The sequence below is a fragment of the Lathyrus oleraceus genome, chromosome 3, assembly GCF_024323335.1.
Source record: "Lathyrus oleraceus cultivar Zhongwan6 chromosome 3, CAAS_Psat_ZW6_1.0, whole genome shotgun sequence".
NCBI classification, from domain to species: domain Eukaryota; kingdom Viridiplantae; phylum Streptophyta; class Magnoliopsida; order Fabales; family Fabaceae; genus Lathyrus; species Lathyrus oleraceus.
In genome coordinates, this window is record NC_066581.1 from 239,902,515 (window position 1) to 239,922,985 (window position 20,471).

Consider the following 20,471-nt stretch of genomic DNA (forward strand, 5'->3'; position numbering starts at 1 on the left):
GCTGGTTTGCCCGAGAGGTTAAGGGGAAGACTTAAGATCTTCTGCACATAAGTGCGCGTGGGTTCGAACCCCACAGCCAGCAATTTTTTTTCCTATTTGGTTTATACTACATAAAAAATAAAGTTATAAACATCTTTTTTACAACAAGTTTTTTTTATATAATTTTCTTTCTCACAAAATTCAAAACTTTTTTGCTTTGATGATCTTCTAACATTTTCTTTCATTTGGTCTTCAATGGGGATTGGTTATGTACCTTCCAACACTGCATGAAAGCATTTCTTATTAGTGTAACTGGTTGACATATCATAACAATCGGTTGCACTATACTGCAACTCTTTTATTTCGTCGAAAATGACATCCCTACTAATCATGATCCTTCTATTTGTTGTATCAAATATTTTGTAACCACCGGTAGAGTGATACCCTATAAGAATCCCCAATTCTCTAATATCACCCAACTTCTTTCAAAGCTATCTCGGCACACTCTGATATGCTACCGAACTCAAAACTCTCAAGTTTCTTTGTTGGAAATGTATTCAACAAATATGCAGCTCTGAACACTGCTTCTCCTCATAACTCTTTCAGCAAGTTCTTCCCTTTCAAAATTCTTCTCACCATGTTCATGATCGAGTGATCTTCCATTTGGAAACACTATTTTATTGTGATATATAAGGCGGTACTACCTTATGTACTATGCCCTTTTAATCAAAAAACCTACCAAATTCATTTGAGACATATTTTCCTCCACCATCCGTTTTGAGAACTTTGATTTTGTGACCGCTTTTCCTTTCAACCATGGACTTGAACTTTACTTTGTTCTTCATGATACAATTGATTGTAACAAACCAATATTTCATACCCGTGATATGCGTTGAACACTCGGAGTCCAAATACTATTGATCAATTGCATTGCACTGCTTCTTTTAGAGTCACCATTACATTTTCTTTAGCATGTAACCACTTGGCATAAAACTACAAACGGTTACACTTTGGTTCTACAGTGTTTGTCAAACTACTGATGCTATATGCCACCTTTTGATGATACATTCTCCTTCTGTCATTATAACCAAGAGTGTGCTCTCATCATCAAACTCTTATCATGCAACTTGAGGTTCTTTCTTGTTGGCATTGCACTCTCCTGCAAAATGACAAAGCTTTTGACAATTAAAGCATTGCACACTGGACTTGTCAACCATCCTTTTTTATCCTCTACCTCTTATATTTCCACCTCTAGATTTGTTTGATCCAACAACCATATTGCCATTATTTTCACCCTTTTGGAATGTTAAATTTTTGGAACTTTTGGATTCTCTTCCACCAAAATTTTGAAATTTACCTTAACCTTTCTTCATATTCCACTTTCCCTTCACCTTCTTGTTTCGATCATTGAAACGGGCTTGCAAAGCGATCTTAGCCTTTTTCTTATCAACCTTTTTTCTTCCATTTTTTGCTCATGTGCATCAAGAAAGCTCTGTAACTCCTCATTGATCATCGTTGTAAGATCATTCTATTCCTCCATCGCAACCACTACATTGTCAAATATTAATGTCAAAGAACCTAAGCCTTTAGCAACAATATACTACACTATGATCGTTTATCCACATGCCTTCACTTTGTTTACAAATCTTGTAATTCTCATTGTAAATTAATAAATTGTTTCCTTCTCTTCCATTTGAATCAACTCGAGATGCCTCTTGTGAGTTTGTAACCTCACCATATTTTCCTTGTCATCTCCTGCATAAGTTTTCTCCTAGATTTTCCAAGCTTTCTTCGATGTTGTGCAATCACCTGCTTTCTCGAAATTATCTGGAGCAATACATTAATTGAGCAAAAACAACGCCTTGTAACATTTCATCTTCTCTTCCTTATGCCTAGACCTTTGTGCATCCGTTATACCTTCTACAAGTGGAGTAACACCATTCTTGATCACTTCAAGAACATCTTGATAACCTAAAAACACCTTCATTTGTTTGCACCAATTACTGTATCAAATATTTTGTAACCACCGGTAGAGTGATACCCTATAAGAATCATCAATTCTCCATTATCACCCAACTTCTTTCTAAGCTATCTCGGCACACATTGATATGCTATCGAACCGAAAACTCTCAAGTTTCTTTGTTGGAAATGTATTCAACAAATATGCAGCTCTGAACACTGCTTCTCCTCATAACTCTTTCAGCAAGTTCTTCCCTTTCAAAATTCTTCTCACCATGTTCATGATCGAGTGATTCTTCCATTTGGAAACACTATTTTATTGTGATATATAAGGTGGTACTACCTTATGTACTATGCCTTTTTAATCAAAAAACCTACCAAATTCATTTGAGACATATTTTCCTCCACCATCCGTTTTGAGAACTTTGATTTTGTGACCGCTTTTCCTTTCAACCATGGATTTGAACTTCTTAAACATTTTAAGTACCTCATCCTTTCTCTTGATTACGTACGTCCATGGTTTTATACTATGATCATCAATGATTGTGATAAAACATCTTTTGTCACCAATGCAATCAACTTGCATCGGTCCACACACATCAGAATACACCACCTCAAGGTGACCTTGGTTCTAAAACATGCATCCTTGCTGAATTTTCCCTTATGTTGCTTCGTTTGTACACAGTCTTGACAAATTTCAATTAGTATGTTGATCAATGGCAATCTGGTAACTATCTTTTTCCTTTTCAAGACGTTGAGATCTCTAAAGTTGAGATGGCCAACCCTATAATGCCATAACAATTATTCTCTACTAGCTGCAGTTGCATGACACCTATGCTCCATAACCTTCAACTCAACTTTAAAAGTTCTATTGGGAGTCATAGAAACTTTTGGGACAAAAACTTTGTTTGCATCCATAACGCATAACATCTGGTTCTCCATATGAATATTCTAATCCTTCCCAAGAAATTGGCCAATACTTAGAAGATTACACTTTATTTTGGGGATATACAATACATCCTTTATCAAAGAATTTCCACCATCCATTCTCTTGATCGATACATCACTGATCTCTTCCACCGCTAGAGTGGTATCATCTACGAACTTTACTTTGTTCTTCATGAAAAGATTGATTGTAACAAACCAATATTTCCTTCCTGTCATATGCGTTGAACACTCGGAGAGAGAAAGAGAGAGAGATGATGCATGGCTTTGTGTGGAGCCTGGAGCATTGATCGTTATGTCTGCATGCTTCGATCTTGAAGTAGAATGGACAATTCACTCTATCTTTCTCTGTGCCGAAAATTGATTCCAAATGTTCCACCGTCAAAGATGAATGAATGTGAAATCGTTTGATTTGATTCGATGCGGAGTAAGGAATTTTTCTGCGTTACGGTTTTCTGATTTTGTAAGAATGGGATTGGTCATAAGTTTCTTCTTAGTTCTAGATTGTTCATAAAATTTAATATAAGTGGAAATATGTTTGATTAATTATTGTATGTGAAAAAATAACGACAAGCTAGTTTGCCCGAGAGGTTAAGGGGAAGACTTAAGATCTTCTGCACATAAGTGCGCGTGGGTTCGAACCCCCCAGCCAACAATGTTTTTTCCCATTTAGTTTATACTACATAAAAAATAAAGTTATAAAAATATTTTTTACATCATTTTGTTTATATAATTTTCTTTCTCACCAAATTCAAAACATTTTTGCTTTGATGATCTTCTAACATTTTCTTTCATTTGGTTTTCAATGGGGGATGGTTTTGTACCTTCCAGCACTTCATGAAAGCATTTCTTATTAGTGTAACTGGTTGAAATATTATGACATCCCTACTAATCATGATCCTTCTATATGTTGTATCAAATATTTTGTAACCACCGATAGAGTGATACCCTATAAGAATCATCAATTCTCCATTATCACCCAACTTCTTTCTAAGCTATCTCGGCACACGTTGATATGCTACGGAACCGAAAACTCTCAAGTTTCCTTGTTGGAAAAGTATTCAACAAATATGCAGCTCTGGACACTACTTCTCCTCATAACTCTTTCAGCAAGTTCTTCCCTTTCAAAAGTCTTCTCACCATGTTCATGATCGAGTGATTCTTCCATTTGGAAACACTATTTTATTGTGATATATAAGGCGGTACTACCTTATGTCTTATGCCCTTTTAGTCAAAAAACCTACCAAATTCATTTGAGACATATTTTCCTCCAGCATCCGTTTTGAGAACTTTAATTTTGTGACCGCTTTTCATTTCAACCATGGACTTGAACTTCTTAAACATTTTAAGTACCTCATCCTTTCTCTTGATTATGTACGCCCATGGTTTTATACTATAATCATCAATTAGTGTGATAAAATATATTGCCACTAATGGAATCAACTTGCATCGGTCCACACACATCAGAATACACCACCTCAAGGTGACACTTGGTTCTAAAACATTCATCATTGCTGAATTTTCCCTTATGTTACTTTATTTGCACACAGTATTAACAAATTTTAGCTGGTATGTTGATCAATGGCAATCTGGTCACGATCTTTTTCCTTTGCAAAACATTGAGATCTTTAAAGATGAGATGGCCAACCCTATAATTCCATAACAATTATTCTTCACTAGATGGAGTACCAACACAAATATATATGTTTATTGTTGAAACTTAGAACTATAAGGGGGGAGAGAGAGAGAGAGGTGGGGGGGAAGGAGGGGGATGATGATTGGCTTCGTGTGGAGCCTGGAGCATTGATCGATGTGTCTGCATGCTCTGATCTTGAAGTAGAATGGACAATTCACCCTGTATTTCTTTGTGCCGAAAATTGATTCCAAATGTTCCACCATTGAAGATGAATGAATGTGAAATCTTTTGATTTGATTCGATGCGGTGTAAGGAATTTTTGTGTGTTAGGGTTTGTTGATTTTGTAAGAATGGGATTGGTTATTAGTTTCTTCTTAGTTCTAGATTGTTCATGAAATTGAATCTATGTGGAATTTTGTCTATTTAATTATTGTATGTGAAAAAAATAACAACAAGTTGGTTTGCTCGAGAGGTTAAGGGGGGAAGACTTAAGATCTTCACCACATAAGTGTGCGTGGGTTCAAACCCCACAGCCAACAATGTTTTTTATCAATTATTGTATACTACATTAAAAATAATGTTATAAAAATATTTTCTACTTCAAGTTTTTTTATAATTTTCTTTCTCACCAAATTCAAAACTTTTTTGCTTTGATGATCTTCTAACATTTTCTTCCATTTGGTCTTCAACGGGGGTTGGTTCTGTACCTTCCAACACTACATGAACGCATTTCTTATTAGTGTAATTAGATGACATATTATAACAACTGGTTGCATTCAACTGCAACTCTTTTATTTCGTCGACAATGACATCCCTACTAATCATGATCCTTCTATTTGTTACATCAAATACTTTGTAACCATCAGTAGAGTGATACCCTATAAGAATCATCAATTATGCATTATCACCCAGCTTCTTTCTAAACTATCCCGGAACATGCTGATATGATGTCGAACCAAAAACTCTCAAGTGACTCAGATTCGATTTAAATCCAGACCATATTTCATATTGTGTAATATTTTCAAGCTTCTTTGTTGGAAATGTATTCAACAAATATGCAAATCTGGACACTACTTCTCCTCATAACTCTTTCAGCAAGTTCTTCCCTTTCAACATTCTTCTCACCATTTTCATGATTGACTGATTCTTCCATTTGGAAACACTATTTTATTGTGATGTATAAGGCGGTACTACCTTATGTACTATGCCCTTTTGATCAAAAAAACCTACCAAATTCATTTTAGACATATTTTCCTGCACCATCCATTTTGAGAACTTTGATTTTGTGACCGCTTTTGCTTTTAACCATGGACTTGAACTTCTTAAACACTTTAAGTACCTCATCCTTTCTCTTGATTACATATGCACATGTGTCATACGGTGAACTGACTTTGGGTGCTTTTGCTTCGGAAAGCAAATGTCGCGGATAGCAAGAGTCGACACCGACTTTTCTTTTATCCAATAAGGAAAGGCGGAAAAGAACAGGAAAGACCTTGATTAGATTTTGGGTTCGGGAGGTACATTATACAAAGGGAAGGTGCTAGGACCCTTTGTATCCATGGTTATCCATGGGCTCTTAATTGCTTAATCACTTATGTTTTCCTTGTTTGAAAAAGTGTTTGAGAAATACTTAGAAAATGTTTTGAAAAAGAGAGTTTAACTTTGTAATGATTCTTGTACGAATGTATACAAAGTGTTTATCTCGTTTAATTTTGAAAGCTGTTTAGAAAAATATAACCCGACAATGATTCTAGTGCGAATGTATACCAAGTGGTGATTTTCTAATAGAGGTTTTGCATAGTGTGAGGTGTGAAAAGTGTTTTAAGTCGTGAGTAAGCATTTAAGAGTTATACCTACCCAAGGTCTTTATGGGTATTTCCTATCCTTATGAGGGTAAAACTGTCCTTACTATTGAGAAGTAAGTAGTCTTATCCTTTGGATGTAAAGGGACATCGTAGGGTCATCGATTGGTCATTGAAGGCAACATTTGTAAGGATACCTTAGCATTCGAAGGGACGATCATCACTTAACCGTAGGCTACAATGACGGCCATCGAGGGACAAAATCATATATTCGAAAGCAACATCCGAGGGACTATGATTTATCTTATAGGGACATGATGATTTAATCGTAGGGTCTTTGCTAAGTGTATCCCCACATTCGCGGGACATGACCGTAATACCGTAAGGCAACAAAGAGAGGGCCAAGATCATGTATTCCAAGGCAACATTTGTAATCAATTAGGTAATTAGAATGAATCTCCACAAGGGTATCCCACAAATAAAGTGGAATACCTAGCAAGCTACCTTCTTCGGGAGTATGTGAGCCCTCGCAAAAATTCAACAAACGGGTTAGAATACCAAGACGGAGTGCAATCAATAGTTGCACCGTAAAAAAGGATCGCAGCAGTAATAATGTCAGGCAAATGATACACAGTTATAATAGAACATGTCAGATAAGCACAGAACAGAACAGAAAAAAAATCAGCGACTGTCATGTTCGCTACTGCCTCGCCTAGCGAAGGCTTGACGAACATCCGCTACATGTTCGCTTAGCGATGTGCTAGCGAACGGCTGCGGGTTCTGGGTTTAATAACAGTACGATTTCAGAAGACTCCAAACCATATGGCATCCATTACAGAAATTACATGGTTAAACATTCCAGACATTCATGCATACTTAAATCCATATGCAAAACCTAAGATACATTTATAAATTCAATCATAATGCCACATGTAAATTGGGAACACAAAGCGGTAGTGGTAGTGCGAACCTGTTTGCAATTGAATTGCACCGTTGAATTGGCAGATCACTCTTAGGGTTGGTGCCGGATTGAGTTGGGCGGAGGTAACCTTTGTGCAGATGAGTTTCCTTCAGGGTTTCCTTTAGGGTTGCTCTGAATTCTCTTGGTTAGCCTCCAGGGTTTGCTGTCTATGTGTGTTTGTGTTTCTCCCCTTTCTTTTTCGTTCCCCTTTTTTCTGAATGAAGCTCTGGTATTTATAATGATTTTTTTTGTGACCTGATGGGCTCAGAGTGAAGCCCAAAATTCCTGGTATCCGCAAGCTTCGCTAAGCGAGTGGGATAGCGAAGGGTTCGCTAGGCGAGCGCTTAGCGAGGCTCTAGCGAACGCTCCCAGATTTGGACAAATGCATAGCTAGTACCTACTCGCTAGGCGAGCATCTAGCGAGCAGGTAGCGAGCATTCCAATAGCCAACTCATCAAAACTCGCTGGAGCGAGGGCTGGAGCGTGGGCTTCGCCTAGCGAAGGATTTGCTCGCCTAGCGAGCATGCCAGTTTAAGTCATTTTCTGGATTTGGCCACCTGTGTGCTGGGTCTTTGTTCCTTTAAGATCAATGTCTTGAAAAATGAGTGGGAGTGCCTTGAAAAATGTCTTGAAAGATTAACGGGCAAATTTTGGGGTATGACAGCTGCCCCTGTTCAATATTCTTAAACCGAGAGAGTAAGAATGGTATGTACGCCATTCGTGATCTGGAGGTGGAAGATTATTGAACACTTAGAATGCCCCAAAAATTTGCGCTTGTTAATTAAAAGTTAGTCTTGATGGAGATGGGCTTAAAGATGCCATCCAGGAAGTTTGATGATGAGAGCTTCAGAGTGTGTCATACATCAGACCACATTTGAAGACATGGGTGCCACACCGGGTCGTACGCTAGACCGTATAGTGAATCATCCATTAGGCTGACGACTTCACTGGGGATAAAGGATCAGAATGGATCATACGCTAGATCAAATCTGAGTTGCAGAATGAGCCGTACGTTAGGCTGTATCTGACGAAGTAAGAATCAGAATGGATCGTACGCTAGATCGTATCTGAGTTGCAGAATGAGCCGTATGTTAGGCTGTATCTGATGAAGTAAGAATCAGAATGGATCGTACGCTAGATCGTATCTGAGTTGCAGAATGAGCCGTACGTTAGGCTGTATCTGACGAAAGTAGTCGTACGTTAGACTACACCTCGGAATGTACCGTACGCTAGGTAGTATCTGAGGAATAAAGATCAGAATGGATCGTACGTTAGATCGTATCTGAGTTGCAGAATGAGTCGTACGTTAGGCTGTATCTGACAAAAAGTAGTCGTACGCTAGACTACACCTCGGAATGTACCGTATGCTAGGTAGTATCTGAGGAAATAAAGATCAGAATGGATCGTACGTTAGATCGTATCTGAGTTGCAGAATGAGCCGTACGTTAGGCTGTATCTGACAAAAAGTAGTCGTACGCTAGACTACACCTCGGAATGTACCGTACGCTAGGTAGTATCTGAGGGGATGAACACCCAAATGGGTCGTACGTTAGACCATATTGGAATAGTTGAAGAAATCACATGTTGGGCTGAATCAGAATAAACAGTACGTTAGGCTATATCTGATAATATTTGTATACGTTGTATTTGCAATAAATGTCTAGGATGGGCTTAAAGATGCCATCATTAGGAGGATGTCAGAATGCTTGTCAGAATGAATGTTCATATGGATTATATCTGAAAGATGTATCTGAATCTTGAATGTAATCGATAAAGATATTCGTCTGAATGGATCTTTATTTTGACTATATCAGGAGGATAATTGACCTGAAAAATAAAGTTAGCTTCATGCCATGTCATGATGCATGAGATGTTTTATGCTTTTGAAAATAAATGCGAACATTGTATGCATGCATATGCTGCGAAATGATGTAATGAATGAATTATGCGTCTGAGGAGTTCTTCCAGGGCAAAATAAATCCCAATATTCTGGTTGGAGATATTAGTATTGATGACCCTTTCTTAGCTGGGGATACTTGATTCCTGTCTGATGGTAGAAATACTCAACAGAGCCTGGCTGGGGATGGAAGAGACGACTAGTCTGTCTAGTGATGCTAATTTCTTCTGGGGAATAACTGGTTTTTGCTGGGGAATAGAATTAGCAACCGGATTCATTGGAAAGCATGGTTAGACCTTCTCCTCGATCCTGAAGTCTTTTAGTAATTGCTATTTCTGTTTTATGCATGTATTTTTGGTAAACATCGATCATATTCAAATGCATATATTAATTCAAATTAAATCAATGGACATTTACGCAAACAAAATAGAGAAAGTAAAATAAAAGCATCTTTTTGGAAATAAAATTGTGTTGATTTTGAAAGAGGGCCTATAAACGGGCAATTTGAATACAAGGAGACAGAAATCCTAGTAAGAGGAAATTGTCGAGAACACAAAGAAAAAGCTATGAAGGAAAAGCCCTGTTGATTTTAATTCTACTACTGTCATTATGTCTTCAAGCATCTCATCTCCTACTGTCGGATATAAGTGATTGGCTTGTTCAGTCCCTTGAACTTGGATGAAGCTGACTGAGAACAGGACATAGTTATACGCTTTAATCCTTAATTTTTGCTTGGACCGCCTTTTCAGGTTTTCAGTCCACCAGGATACCCTTTTTTGCCCAAGCCGCCTTTTCAGGTTTTCGACTTGTCGGGTGTACATTTTTATATGTTTATCCCTAATTTTTGCCCGAACCCTTTTGGTTCGCCGGGATGCCCTTACTTTTTCCTATATACGTCGACCTAGCGGGTCTCTTTTATGCGTAGTATTTTTTAACTATGTCTGCGTTCACGGGATGTGGGAAGTCTTCACCATCCATTGTAGCAAGTATCATGGCTCCACCAGAGAATACCTCCTTAACTACAAATGGCCCTTCGTATGTGGGAGTCCATTTGCCTCTGGGATCACCTTGTGGTAGAATGATACGCTTTATCACCAAGTCGCCAATTTGATACCCCTGCCTCTTGACCTTTTTGTTAAATGCCTGGGTCATGCGCTTCTGATATATCTGCCCATGACAAACAACCGCAAGTCTCTTTTCATCAATCAAATTTATCTGATCGAGTCGAGTCTGAATCCATTCCCCTTCATCTAAGCCTGCATCTTTCATAATTCTTAGGGAGGGAATCTGAACTTCCACTGGTAAAACGGCTTCCATTCCGTAGACTAAAGAGAAAGGAGTTGCCCTTGTCGAAGTGCGTACTGAAGTGCGATAACCATGAAGAGCAAAGGGTAACATCTCATGCCATTCTTTGTATGTTACTGTCATCTTTTGTATGATCTTCTTAATATTCTTATTAGCAGCTTCTACGGCGCCATTCATCTTTGGCCGGTACGGAGAAGAGTTATGGTGTTTTATTTTGAACTGCGTGCAGAGTTCAGTAATCATCTTGTTGTTCAAATTAGTACCATTATCAGTGATAACTCTTTCAGGGATGCCATACCGACAAATGAGACTATTCTTGATGAACCGTGCCACCACATTCTTGGTGACAGAAGCAAATGAGGCTGCCTCTACCCACTTCGTAAAATAATCAATAGCAACAAGAATGAAACGATGTCCATTAGAAGCAGTAGGTTTAATCTCTCCAATCATATCAATGCCCCACATTGCAAAGGGCCAAGGTGCTGTCAACACGTTCAATGGAGCAGGAGGTACATGTACTTTGTCCGCATAGATCTGGCACTTGTGACAAATTCTGGAGTGATGGTGGCAATCAGCTTCCATGGTAGACCAATAATACCCTGATCTCAGAATCTTCTTGGCCATCGTATGTCCACTAGAATGAGTCCCAAAAACACCGTCATGTATGTCTTCCATAATCTTTTCTGCTTCCCTTTTATCCACACAGCGCAGCAAAGTCGAATCATGATTACGTTTGTATAATACTCCATTACTCAAAAAGAATTTAGCGGAGAACCTCCTCAGAAATTTTCTGTCATTGATGGATGCCCCTTCAGGGTATTCCTGAGTTTCTAAATATCTTTTTACTTCGTGGAACCAAGGTTTCTCTTCTACTTCATCGGTATTAAGTTCATAACAATATGTTGGTTCATCTAATCGTTCAACGGTGATCATGGGAGCTTCATCATCCCATCTGACTCTGAACATAGATGACATGGTGGCCAATGCGTCTGCCAACTGATTCTCTTCACGTGGAATATGTTCGAATGTAATCTCTTCAAAGTATGGGATTAATGTCAACACCCGCTCTCGATAAGGGATGAGATTCGGATGTTTAGTGTCCCATTCTCCTTTGATCTGACTGATTACTAAGGCTGAGTCTCCGTACACACTCAAAAACTTGATTCTCAGGTCTATAGTAGCCTTGAGTCCCAAAATACATGCTTCATACTCAGCCATATTGTTGGTACAGTCAAAGCATAGTCTAGAAGTGAAAGGCGTATGGCAACCCCTGGGAGAAATAATTACAACACCAACACCATTGCCCAATGCATTAGAAGATCCGTCAAAAACCATAGTCCATCGGGATCCCGGTTCGGGTCCTTCATCTGGTCCAGGTTCTTCATAATCAGTAACAAGCATGACATCCTCATCTGGGAACTCAAAATTCATAGATTGGTAATCATCAACTGCTTGATGAGCCAAATGATCAGCTAACACGCTTCCTTTGATTGCTTTCTGAGTAGTATATTGGATGTCGTACTCTGTTAAAATCATCTGCCATCTTGCTATTCTTCCGGAGAGGGCAGGTTTCTCAAATATATATTTGATAGGATCCATCTTAGAAATCAATAAAGTGGTATGATTCAACATATACTGTCTTAGTCGGCGAGCAGCCCAAGCCAAAGCACAGCAAGTTTTCTCGAGCAATGAGTATCTTGTTTCACAGTCGGTAAACTTTTTGCTAAGGTAGTATATGGCATGCTCTTTTCGACCAGACTCGTCATGTTTCCCCAACACACACCCCATTGAATTTTCTAACACGGTCAAATACATGATTAGAGGTCTTCCTTCAACTGGTGGCATCAGAATTGGAGGTTCTTGGAGATACTTCTTGATTTTGTCAAAAGCTTCTTGACATTCATCATTCCATATCATCTCTTGATTTTTCCTCAGTAATTTGAAGATGGGTTTGCAGGTAGCAGTCAAATGGGAGATAAATCGGGCAATGTAATTCAAGCGTCCCAAGAAACCTCTGACTTCTTTATCTGTACGGGGAACTGGCATTTCTTGAATAGCTCTCACCTTAGCCGGGTCAACCTCAATTCCTTTACCACTGACAATAAAGCCCAAGAGTTTACCGGATCTTACTCCAAAGGTGCATTTGTTCGGGTTCAATCTCAACTTGTACCTCTTCAACCTCTCAAACAGTTTGTATAAATGATCGAGATGTTCTTCTTCAGTATGAGATCTGGCTATCATGTCATCCACATATACCTCTATTTCATGATGGATCATATCATGGAACAAAACCACCATAGCACGCTGGTATGTTGCCCCCGCATTTTTTAAACCGAATGGCATTACTTTGTAACAGAAAGTGCCCCATTGCGTCACAAACGTAGTTTTCTCCATGTCTTCAGGTGCCATCTTAATTTGGTTATAACCTGAGAATCCATCCATGAATGAGAATACCTCGTGTTGAGCGGTGTTATCTACCAGAACATCAATGTGCGGAAGTGGAAAGTCATCTTTGGGACTCGCTTTATTCAAATCTCTGTAATCTACACACATTCGCACCTTACCATCCTTCTTTGGCACTGGTACCACATTAGCAACCCATTGAGGATAAGAAGTAACAGCCAGAAAACCTGCATCAAATTGTTTCATAACCTCGGCTTTGATTTTCTCAGACATTTCAGGACGCATGCGACGAACCTTTTGCTTAACAGGACGACAATCTTCCTTCATTGGCAAACGATGCACTACTATATCAGTATCCAGTCCTGGCATGTCTTTATAAGACCAAGCAAAAATCTTTGTATAGTCATGTAACATCTGAATCAATCTTTCTTTGACACTGTTTTCCAAGCCTGCTCCTATTTTGACTTCTTTCTTGTCTACTTCAGTACCCAGATTTACAGTTTCAATTGATTCCTCATGCGGCTGTATAGTCTTTTCCTCTTGCAGTAACAGTCTGGCAAGCTCTCCAGGTACTTCACAATCTTCCTCACTTCCATCCTCGGCTTGGTAGATCGGATTTTCAAAGTCATAATGAACAGTAGCAGAATTATTATCAACAGGATCCAGAGTGGATATGAATCTGCAATTTGTTACGTGAGTGTGTGTAAGAAAACATAGCTTATTTGAAAGATGACAGGAAAGATAAAGAGCGCAATATTTGAATGCAAAAGGTCCATTGATTTATTGAATATGAATATGCTTATGAAAATGACAAAACCCTTGAAAAATTAGCTATTGTGCCCCGGGTATAGACACAATGCTTTAAAAAATTACAAAATTTGAAACACTAAAATAGCAATAACAATTACTCATGACTAAAAGAAATCGGGATAGTGTCTTCAGCCTTCCAATTATTGAGTCCGTCACCAATTGTTGGGAAAATCCAGCTATCCAAGTCGCAATCGCTATCAGCATCTTCTACAACGTTAATCTGATTTTTGACCACCTTTTCAGAGCTAAATCCCAGGCCAAATCTATCAGACTTATACGGTACATCGATCAGTTGACCCCAGCCAGTACGACCACCATCTTCGACCACGGCTTGAGCGTCTTTCAGAGAAGTCATAGCAGGAGGAGCATGAATGACCTTGGGCACACGGGAAGTTGGCTTAAGGACAGGACTGGTCGGAGGAACTACTTCAAATGACTGAGAAGGAGTCTCAAAGAATTCGCCATCCATCTCGACGTATCTGAAGGTATGCACACTACTGACAATATACTCTTCTTCTCCACACACAGTGACAATCTTACCCTCTATTGGATACCTCAGCTTTTGATGGAGAGACGAAGTTACAGCACTTGCCCCATGAATCCAAGGGCGTCCCAGCAAGCAGGAATAGGCAGGACGAATGTTCATTACGTGAAAGGTAGTGTTGAAGACTTGAGGTCCTATCTTGACAGGGAGAACTACTTCACCATGGACAACACTCTTCGCCCCATCGTAAGCACGTACCACAACATCACTAGGTTTCAGTTCAATGCTTTTACAGTCAAGTTTATCGAGCACAGCTGTCGGTAGCACATTCAAAGAAGAGCCATTGTCGATCAATACGTGAGATAAGGTGATCCCCTCACACTCAATGGAGATATGCAGAGCTTTATTGTGATTCTTTCCTGCTGGTGTCAGGTCAGCATCGGAAAAGCCTAGGCCATTGTCAACAGCCAAGTTAGCAACATAATTTTCGAACTGATCGACGAAGGTCTCCTGAGGTACATGAGCAGTCTTCAAGAATTTTATCAACGCATTGGCATGAGATTCAGAAGATAACAACAAGGATAACATCGAGATCTTAGACGGAGTATGCCCCAACTGTTCTACCACATCAAAATCACTCTTACGGATGATTTTCAGCATTTCTTCCATCTCCCGCTTGGCGACATCTTCAATAGTAATTTCGACTGGTGTCTCTGACTGAGAAGGATTGATTACTGGTTCCTTTCCTCGAGTTTCAGGGGCGGGAGGTGAGATTTCTGGAGAGAAGATCCTTCCACTTCGAGTAATTTTACTAGTCCCAACAATGTCATTAGGATTAGCAGAATTATCAACTTGCTTTATGCCATGGATGTAAACATCACCTCCATAATTCCACGGAATGGCTTTGCTTGAGGAATACGGTACTGGGCCAGGTGCAGTAATGATTAGGGGAGCTGCCTTGGGCTCAGCAGTAATCTTCACAGGTACTCTAGTAGCGGTAATCTTCATTGGAACTTTGGACCTAGCAATCACAGATATTTCTTCAACAGGGTTTTCCACCTTAGGAATCTTTTCAAAGAGAATTGTACGATCGTCCATCAGCCGTTGCATACCATTCCTCAATTTCAAACAATCATGGGGTCGGAGTATACAAAGATCGCAATTTTCAGCACAACCTGGAAATAAACCAGCTTGCAATAAATTCTTCTTGATGATCAGGAGAGGAGATGTTAAGCCCGCTACATTAGTAATGTGAGAATTGTCATCCACAACATTAACAGTCTTGTCATGATTAGGCACAGGTGCAGTGATGACATTAGGAGTCTCCGGAGGATCAAATTCAATTTCTCCAGCGTCGATCATATCCTGAATCTTATTCTTCAACAACCAGCAATCGTTTGTATCATGCCCGGGGCTATCGGAGTGATATGCACACCTGGAATTGGGATTATAACGAGGAGAAGTAGTGTTGAGATTTGCAAGAGGGCCTCTGAGGGTAATTAAATTTGCTTTTAGCATACCCTGCAGTGCTTGTGCTAAAGTCATATTGATCTTGGTAAACTGCCTTCTTGGCCTGTCTTGTCTGTGCTGGAGGTTTTGAGATGGCGGTGCTGCAATCGTAACTGCTCCTATGGTATGGTCACGGTTTTTCTTGTTATGACCCCTTTCACCGTACACAGCATTTGATTCATTCTTTCCCTGATGGGACTTTTTGGTGCTTGCAGAGGTAGCCGCCTGTATCTTTCCACTTCGAATGCCGCTTTCAACATGTTCACCTGTCAATATAAGTTCAGTGAAACCCGATGAAGAACTTCCCAGTAGATGGATGTAGAATGGACCAGTCAGTGTACCTGTCATACGGTGAACTGACTTTAATGTGTTTTTTAATCGCAATGTCGCGGTTAGCAAGAGTCACCACCGACTTTTCTTTTATCCAATAAGGAAAGGTGGAAAAGAACAGGAAAGACCTTAATTTGATTTTAGGTTCGGGAGGTACATTATACAAAGGGAAGGTGTTAGCACCCTTTGTATCCATGGTTATCCATGGGCTCTTAATTGCTTGATCACTTATGTTTGTCTGGAAAAAGTGGTTGTGAACTGTTTAGAAAATGTTTTGAAAAGAGAATTTAACTTTGTAATGATTCTTGTATGAATGTATACAAAGTGGTTATCTCGTTTAGTTTTGAAAGTTGTTTAGAAAAATATAACTCGGTAATGATTCTAGTATGAATGTATACCAAGTGGTGATTTCCTAAAAGATGTTTTGAAAGGTGTGGGGTGTGGAAAGTATTTTAGGTTGTGAATAAGCAATTAAGAGTTATACCTATCCGAGGTCTTTACGAGCATTTCCTATCCTTATGAGGGTAAAACTGTCCTTACTATTGAGAAGTAAGTAGTTTCATCCTTTGGATGTAAAAGGGTCATCGTAGGGTCATCAATTGGTCATTGAAGGCAACAGCTGTGAGGATACCTTAGCATTCGAAGGGACTATCATCATTTACCGGTAGGCTACACCGAAGGGTCATCGAGGGACAAAGGCAACATTCGAGGGACTATGATGATTTAACCGAAGGGTCTTTGCTAAGTGCATCCCCACATTCGCGGGACATGACCGTAATACTATAATCGTAGGGTAACAAAGAGAGGTCCGAGATCACTTATTTAAAGGCAAAGTTTTACAATTAATTAGGTAGCCGTAATCAAGTAGGTAATTAGGTCCACATTAAAATTAATACATTAAGACCAGTTAAGCCATTAGGGTGGATCTTCGCCATAAAATCAATACATTTTAAAATCAATTGAGTAATTCAGGGTGAATCTCCATAAGGGTACCCCACAAATAAAGCGGGATACCTAACAAGCAATCCTTTCCTGGGGTATGTGATCCTTTACAAAACTCAACAAAACATGTCAGAACACCAAATCAGGGTGCAATCGAGGATTACACCACAAGATCACAACAGTAAATAAGGTCGGATAAATGATGCATGATAAAACATGAGTGAAAAATCAGAACAAAAAAGTCAGCTACTGTCACGTTCGCTCCTGCCTCGCCTAGCGAAGGCTTAGCGAATACTCGCTGCATGCTCGCTTAGCGATGTGCTAGCGAGTGGCTGCGGATTCTGGTTTTGATATCAGTACATTTTCAACCAATTTTATGCCTTATGGCTTTCATTACTGCAATTATATGGTTAATCATTTAAGGTATTCAGGTACATACTAAAGTTCACATGCCAAACTTAAGCTATTTTCATAAATCTAATCATAAAGCCATATGCAAATTAAGAACATAAGGCAGTAATAGCAATGTAAACCTGTTGGCAACTGAATTGCGACTTCGAATCGGCAAATCGGATTGAATTGGGCAGAGGTAACCTTGGTGCCGCCGAGTTCCTTCAGGGTTTGTCTCCCGTGAGTGTTAGGGTTTGCTTGCTAGGGCTCTCCTTTCTCCGTTTTCGTTCTCCCTTTTTCGTGACTGAAACTTGGCTATTTATAGTGACTGTGATGACCTAATGGGCTCAGAATGAAGCCCAAAAATTCTGATATATCGCAAGCTTCGCTAGGCGAAGGAGTTGCTCGCCTAGCGAGCAAGCTAGTTTGGGCCTTTTTTCTAGATCGGGTGCTTCGCTGGGCGAGTTGCATAACAAAGGGTTCGCTAGGCGAAGGAATTGCTCGCCTAGCGAGCATGCCAGTTTGGGCCATTTTCTGGATTTGGCCACCTGTGAGTTGGGTCTTTGTTCCTTTGGGCTCAGTGCCTTGAAAATAAGTTGGAGTGTCCTGGAAAATGTCTTGTAATATCAACGGGCAAATTTTGGGGTATGACAGCTGCCCCTGTTCAATATTCTTGAACCGAGAGAGTCAGAATGGTATATACGTCATTCGTGGTCTGGAGGTGAAAGATTATTGAACACTAGAATGCCCCAAAAATTTGCACTTGTTAGTCAGAAGTTATTCCTGATGGAGATGGGCTTAAAGATGCCATCCGGGAAGTCCGATGATGGAAACTTCAGAGTGCGTCGTACATTAGACAATATCTGAAGCCATGGATGTCAGACCGGGTCATACGCTAGACCGTATAGTGAGTTATCCATTAGGCTGTTGACTTCACTGGGGGAGTCAGGGTGTGCTACACGCTGCTGGGGATAAGGGATCAGAATGAATCATACGCTAGACCGCATCTGAATCCCAGAGTGAGTTGTTCATTGGGCGGATGACTTCGCTGGGGATGGAAGATCGGAATGACTCGTACGCTAGATCGTATCTGAGTTGCAGAATGAGCCGTACGTTAGGCTGTATCTGACGAAGGTGGAATCAGAATGGATCGTACGCTAGATCGCATCTGAGTTGAAGGTCCAAATGGGTCGTACGTTAGACCGTATTGGAGTTGCAGAATGAGCCGTACATTAGGCTGTATCTGAAGGAGAAAGTAGTCGTACGCTAGACTACACCCCGGAATGTACCGTACGCTAGGCAGCATCTGAGGATTTGAAGGTCCAAATGGGTCGTACGTTAGACCGTATTGGAGTTGCAGAATGAGCCGTACATTAGGCTGTATCTGAAGGAGAAAGTAGTCGTACGCTAGACTACACCCCGGAATGTACCGTACGCTAGCCAGCATCTGAGGATTTGAAGGTCCAAATGGGTCGTACGTTAGACCGTATTGGAGTTGCTGAAAGTCAGAATGGATCGTACGTTAGATCGTATCCGAGTTGAAGGAGTCATATGTTGGGCTGAATCAGAATGAACCGTACGTTAGGTTGTATCTGATAATATTTGTTGTATTTGCAGTAAATGTCTGAGATGGGCTTAAAGATGCCATCATTAGGAGAATGTCAGAGAGTTTGTCACATGGATTATATCCGAGAGCTGTATTCGAATCTTGAATGTGATCAGGAGGATAATTAACCTGAAAGATCAAGTTAGTTTCATGCAATGTCATGGTGCATGAGATGTTTTATGCCTGCGAACATGGTATGCATGTGCATGCTATGAAACGATGTAATGTATATGATGCGGAATGAAATAAATGTGAACATTGTATGCAGGTATGTGATGTGAAATGATGTAATAAATGCACTATGCGTCTGAAACGTTCTTCCAGGGGACTCTACTGGGGAAATAAATCTAGTCTTCTGGTCGGAGATATTTGTATTGATGACCCTGTCTCAGCTGGGGGTATTTGATTTCTGTCTGATGGTAGAAACATTCGACAGAGCCTGGCTGGGGGATAGAAGAGATGACCAATTCGTCTAGTGATTCCGATTTCTTCTGGGGAATAACTGGCTTAGCCGGGGAATAGAATTGGCAACGGATTCATTGGAAAGCATGGTTAGACCTTCTCCTCGATCCTGAAGTCGTATAGTAATTGCTATTTCTATTTTATGCATGCATTTTTGATAAACATCGATCATATTCAACTGCATATATTAATTCAAATTAAATCAATGGACGTTTACGCAAACAAAACAGAAAAAGTAAAACAAAAGCATCTTTTTGGAAATAAAATTGTATTGATTTTGGAAGAGGGCCTATAAACAGGCAATTTGTGTACAAGGAGACAGAAATCCTAGTAAGAGGAAATTGTCAGGCAAACAAAGAGAAAGCTATGCAGAAAAAGTCCTATCGATTCTAATTCCACTACTGTCATTATGTCTTCAAGCATCTCATCCCCTGCTGTCGGATAGAAGTGATTGGCTTGTTCGGTTCCTTTGACTTGGTTGAAGGTGACTGAGAACGGGACATAGTCATACGCTTTAATCCCTAATTTTTGCCTGGACCGCCTTTTCAGGTTTTCAGTCCACCAGGATACCCTTTTTTTTTGCCCAAGCCGCCTTTTCAGGTTTTCGACTTGCCGGGTGTATATTTTTATATGTTTATCCCTTATTTTTGCCCGAACTCTTTTGGTTCGCCGGGATGCCCTTACTTTTGCCTAGATACGTCGACCTAGCGGGTCTCTTTTATGCGTAGTATTTTTTAACTATGTCCGCGTTCACGGGATGTGGGAAGTCTCCGCCGTCCATCGTAGCAAGTATCATGGCCCCACCAGAGAATACTTTCTTAACTACAAATGGCCCTTCGTATGTGGGGGTCCATTTGCCTCTGGGATCACCTTGCGGTAGAATGATACGCTTTATTACCAAGTCGCCAATTTGATACACCCGTCTTTTGACTCTTTTGTTAAATGCCTGGGTCATACGCTTCTGATATATCTGCCCATGACAAACAGCCGCAAGTCTCTTCTCATCAATCAGATTTATCTGATCGAGTCGAGTCTGAATCCATTCATCTTC

The 20,471-nt window shown here is 40.0% G+C and overlaps 1 non-coding gene across 1 annotated transcript; it reads left to right on the forward strand.

The window, feature by feature from the left end:
• On the forward strand, positions 1–82 carry TRNAL-UAA (transfer RNA leucine (anticodon UAA)). Its single transcript has one exon. It is a non-coding gene; the product is annotated as a tRNA-Leu (tRNA).
• Positions 83–20,471: the final 20,389 nt, after the last annotated feature.